This window comes from Rhinolophus hipposideros (genome assembly GCF_964194185.1).
Source record: "Rhinolophus hipposideros genome assembly, chromosome: 12".
Lineage (NCBI taxonomy): Eukaryota > Metazoa > Chordata > Mammalia > Chiroptera > Rhinolophidae > Rhinolophus > Rhinolophus hipposideros.
In genome coordinates, this window is record NC_138058.1 from 59,629,154 (window position 1) to 59,635,034 (window position 5,881).

Genomic DNA, 5,881 nt, shown 5'->3' on the forward strand with positions numbered 1-5,881 from the left:
TAGAATGGGTGGGTAAGGAGACTGGGCCTGGGGACATCTGGGCAGATGGACAGGCCCTGCCCTTCTCACTGCGCTGCTTACCTGGGGCATTGCTGGTCCAGCTGGCAGGGAGGGGATACCTTCCTGTCCAAGGAGCGAGGGCTGAGGACCCAGCGGGCCAGGGAAGCAGTCTGTCTGGGGTCGAGAGGAAGAACAGGGTGATAAAGCCATGTCCACTCCCTCCAGTGACCGTGCCCCTTCAGGGACTTCAGTGCAGGCCAGTCTGCAGGAGGAGCTGTGGGTCCAACCAGGCTGCCTCGAGCCACTGTCGGGGAGCAGCGCCCCCCTGAGGCCCACACCATGGTTGCAGCAGAAGCAGCCAGAAGGCTCTGGAGGGAATCCCAGAACCCTTTAGGCTGGGAAAGCCCTTGCTCCTCTGCCTGGCAGATTCTCCCACCTCTGTGGAGAACTGCATTTAGGGGTTTTCCTTTATAGTTGAAGGGCTTTTTATCCCCAACTCTGGGAGTTCCCAGGGCCTCCCTGTCCCTGCCATGAGCTCCAGGACCATCCCACCAGCACCTGGTCAGTACCTTTGGGAATGTGTGTGTGTGTGTGGGGGGGGGGCCTTCTAGGTAGTTCCCAGGCCTCTGTGGAGCAGAGCTTGTGGTTGTGGATACGGCTGGCATCACACATGATCCCACAGACAAAGTGAACCCTGTTGCCAGGGTGGGAGACAGAAAGTGTGCAGGGAGAATGGGTAGGAAGGAGGAGCTGGGGTTGGCAGAGCCCGTGCCTCTCTCTTACCGTCTCTCCCTGGCCTCTCTCTGTCCCAGCCCCCTGACTGTCCCACTGCTCCCTGACTGCGGCATCCTGAAGCCCCAGGCAGCAGCCCCCACCAGGCCTGGGCAAAGCTCAGTCAGAGAACAGGTCTCCTGTGTCAGGGCTGATTCTCTGCACTGGGCACCAGTCTGGAGGTCACGGTGTCCATCCCGGGAAAGGCATATCTCATGGCCTCCTCCCTTCCAGCACCAGAACTCCCATGCCTTCTGGAAGACTTTCCAGTCAGTTCCTAAGTGGGTGCCTCATTACTGGGGAGAAGGAAAGTGCAGCCATCAACAGTCTCCACTACCCTTGCTTAGAACTGTGCTCCTAGGGAAAGGTTTCAGGCTCCTTGTAGGAAACAGTTTCTATTCTTCTTCTCCTTCTCCTCCTTCTCCTTCTTCTTCTTTTTTTTTTTTAGCAGCTTAAAACAACACACATTTATTATCTCAGTCCCCGTGGGTCAGATGCTCAGCACGTGACTGGGTCTTCTGCTTAATCTCTCGCACAGCTGAAGTCAGGTGTCTCAAGTCAATGAGGGAAGCACCCACGTCCATGTTCATGCGGGTGGTTGGCAGAATTCAGTGCCTCGTGGTTGTACGGCTGAGGCCCCGGTCCCTTCATCTTCAACGCCAGTAACGGCCCATGGGGTCCTTCTCCTGCTTCGAGTTTCTCTGACTTCCCCTTCTGCTGCATTTCTCTCCACAGTCTCCATTCTTAAAACATAAAACCTTCCCGGAATAGAACAGGAAAGCCCTGTGTAGGTGTCACCAGGTACACCCCTTCTGAGTTTTCCTCTCCCGTTCGGTGCTGTGCCTATGGCACCTGGTACGAGCGTTTACTGCCTGACTTTCTCTCTGACCCAAACAGTCTGAACATTCAATTCCAGGCTCTTGTTTCTTTTGGCTCAACCAAAATAGACTATAAATTTTCAAAGGACTGTAGCCAAAAACTTAGGGAGAAACAAAAGGGAACGAAAGCCAGGAAATAAAATACAGTTAAAGCTTACCAACATAAGCCGGTTTGAGACCCTACCATAGCAAACTTGCTTTTCTCTGACTGTGAAGTCTGCCCAGAGATCGCCCTGTGCCCCTCCCTCCCGCCCACCTGCTGCACCAGAGTAGGTTTGGATTGGGATGTAATCACACAGCACTTCCGGAAGCGGAAGCGTGGTGATGGGGGAGTGTGCCCCTGAGGGAAGGCACCGCTTTCCTCATGTCTGCCTTCCCAGCACCTCGCTCACAGCCTGGCCCTGCATAAGGACCGACTGTTGGTGAAGGATGAATGAATGGATGGAAAGATGGTGAATAAATGGATGTGGGTCAGTACAAAGCCCAAGTGCCCTCTTAGTCCCCAGGCTCCTACCAATGGGCTAACAAGCCAGTGCCTTATGAGCTGACTCCCCAGAGCAAATCTGCAGCAGTATTTAGTGGTAACTGACCAGGGCCTCTCTAGGAGGAAGTAATTGATACTTCTAGGGTCCTCCAGGGTGGGTGACAAGGCCCTACCCTGGACATCGCCTTCCCAACCCTGCCACAAACTCAAGTGTCTAGCTTCCCCTGGAGCCCTACTTGGTGGCCCTTTCATTAACCTCCTCTGGATTCATCACAACTTTTCCAGCCTTTTCTAGACTCTTTCAGACCCAATCCCAACACCTCTTTTTCCCTTGCCTCTTGGCAAATGATGGCAACCTCTAAACCAGTCCCTCACTGAGCCCATGAAACCTGGTGTCCACCTTATGCCACAAAGCCGTTTATGTTCAAATGTACTGAGCACCTACTATGTGCTTGATGCTGTTCTAGGTGCTTGGGATATATTAGTGAATAAAGGTCCTGTTCTGTGCCACTTCTGTTATCACGTATAAATGCCACATACTTCTCTGTTGCACCTTGCTGCTTTCCCCAGCTTCATTATCTGCATGACATCTCCATATCGATGTCCCGCAGCAGCCGACAACATCATGCCCAAACAGAATCCGTCATTTCTTACCGCAAACCGGCTCTCTGGTTTACATCAGTTCTCTTTCTCCTGACCTCAAGGCCCCACACCACATGGGCCTTTTTCACTCTTTCCTATCCTTACTATTGTATAACATCCATTCCTCTCTCTTAGTCCGGACCCTCTTCACCCATCATCTGCATCTAGTGCAACATGCTAATTGGCTTCCCAGTGATGGGACGCCTCCTATGCCCTGTCTCTTCCAGATGCTGCTGCCAGATTAGTCTTCCCATGGCACTCATTTCCTCCGGGTGCTCATTCTCGGCTCCACGCCTCCACCAGCCAATGTCCCCAGTCTACAGGATGTTGTTACAGAATTACAGATGCCTGTCATTGTTACACCGGGAATTTCCAACTCTGTTTAATTGAAAGCCCTAAGGTGCACTGACTTGCTCATGGCTGCAGCCTGTTAGTGTTGAGAGGCAGGAATTGGATGAAGGTGGCAGAGCTCCCAGCAGGATGCCTATTTTGAAGGGGCTTTTCTTCTTCAAGAAGGTAAGCAGTGAAGAGTTGGGGGAAATGACTTTGCAATGATAATAAGCAACACGTTAGGTCAGACCTCTTTTCACAGAGGGCATAGGAATCCCCCCCTCATAAGGGTTCGTCCATCCAAAAGTTAGTTGAAAAGAATGGTAATATTTGTGAAGTGCTAGAGCCATGTTAACTTTTGTCAAAAAAAAACCCCCAAAAAACCCAGATCAAATTTCTTAAGTATCTCAGGAAGAAAGGAGACCAGGTAACTTTTAAAAAAACTTCTTGTGGTTAATAATTACATAGAGCCTATAAAATTGTTTCTCAATGGATGTAAAACGGGCTCAGATATGGATACTTTGTTTAAAGGGCTGTTTTTGTTTCTTGCTGTTAGCATCTTTTATTTCCCAGTGCAAGATCTCATCTCCTGTTGTAGGGCAAATGCTTAGTCAACTTAGAGCTGTGTTATGATTAGGAGAGCCAAAGGAAGGCTCAGGGCAGAAACACCGCCCACCACTTAGCATCTCAGTAGAATGTGTGTGCTGCAAGCACTGCTTCCCCTTGAGGACGAGGTTCTCTGAGTGCTGTGGGAATGTGTGTGTGCCAGATTCCCAAGTAAGTGGGAAAATCATCTCTGACTTGTTCAACTAGCCCAAGAAGGGTACCTGAAGCTCCAGGCTTCTATACCTGACACTCTTTTCCAATCAACCAAGTCCTCCAGATACGTGAGGGAGAACTTGTCAGGGGCTGGGTTGGAAGGCCTGGGAAGGGTTAATATTAGCAGGTCCGGAGAAGTCTCAGGGCCCCAGGGGAGCAGATGACCTTATACTTTGTCCCACCCTTGTTCTATTTCTGTTGGAATCTACCTCCACACCTCTTGGTCTGGTCCCTAACAATACAGAGCAGGGTGAGGTGGATCGCCAGGCTGTGCTGCAGACAGAACCACCACTCCTCTTCAAGCTATGAAGTTACGATTCTCCTTCTCTTCCCAACTACCTGCTAAAGCTCACCCCTTCCTCAATGTGGGGACAGAGTCCTGGAGAGCAGTTTCCAGGCTCTCGGTCTAATGCAGAAAGGTGCTGGCTTGGGTAGTAGATGGCCACAGCTGTGACTAGTTGGCCATCAGCTGTAACCAGTTAGCCATTGGTCACTGATATAACTGCTGTGGCTGAGCTAGCAAGCGCAGATTGCAGCTATCGTGGGGTCGGTTGGCAGAGAAGCGGACAGCAGATTGCAGATTATGTGGCTCCTGCTTCCTGTGTCTCCAACCCAGCCGCCAGCGAAAATACAGCGGTGACTCCCCTATCTATGGCTCCGTCGGTGTTCCTTTTTGGCCTCACCATATCCTGTGTTCCTGTGCGGGGAGCGGGAGCTGAGACCCCGCATGACACTCAGGAACCAGCCCAAACCCAATACCGTGGCCCTGACTCCAGATCTGTGCTGTTACTGCTTTTCTGAACACTGGTTCCCCACAAACATCTTAGCCTTGTTCTCTGGTTGGTTAGATTTGTGTAGCTTGTCTCTTCCACTGGTTCTGGATGCCACGAAAGCCCAAAATGACTTTTTAAAAGAAAACTGGAAAGACGGGTTTGAAGTCAAATGGTCCTGTACATGAACCCTAGCTATGTGACCGGCTAAGCCACCCAGTAACTTTCCTGAGCCAGTTTCTGTATCTGTAAAATGGTTGGAAAGTTGGCACAAGATTCAATAATAAGTTCCTACTCAAACTAAATATTTTAGAAACGAGTCCCTTCTCCCTTTCCTATCCCTGTAACATGCTAATAGCTCTTTGCATGAAGTAGGTTCTTGCCGAATGATGCTGGAGCACTTTGAACTGTCATGTGCAAACGTGGGGCACTGGATGCCTTCCTACCTAAGCGGCCTCAAAATTGAGGATGAAGATTGTCTTGTTCATTCTTGCACTCTCACGGCACAGTGCTTTGTACCCCAAGGGTGCTAAGCGAAAGTGTGCTAGACCAAGAAATTTCTCTACTACTTCTGGAGTGCATGGAATGGAACAGCTCACACACTTTGAATGATCCACGGAAGCCCTAACCTCTCGTCCCCCTCTCCAGGGTTTCTAAGCCAAAGTGCTCCTCAGCCCTCCATGGCATCTGCCCCTCTGTCCCCAGTCCATTCTGAAGTCGTGTCAGGCAGAAGCTCCCAGGGCAGTAGAGAGGAGGGGCTCCTGGCAGTGATGGCAGCTGGAGAACTCCAAGGGGAGGTTTTGAAGACGTGATGGCCACCTCGGCTAGTAGAGGAGAGGACTAACCAGATGAGAGAGAGAATAAAGACCTACAGGAAAATGAACCTCACCTGTCAGGACCCAGCTACTCAGCCTTCCTTTCACCATGCCTCACGTCAGGGCTTTGAGTGCACCTTAACTGAGGAAGGTCTGGACACGTATCAGTGTAGCACAGGACTCAGAAAGCACCATCAGAACAGCATGTTCCTGCCCAGAACCCAAAGAGCCACGACTCTGACAATGCCAAGCCTGGCTGCTCAGCCCTGGCTAGAGCAAGAGCCTGCCAGTTCTCGTTTTCTAGAAGAAAGCTCTGCCTATTACACTTAGCATCCTGTGCTGAAGCCAGGATGCCCGCAAGGAAGCAGGAAC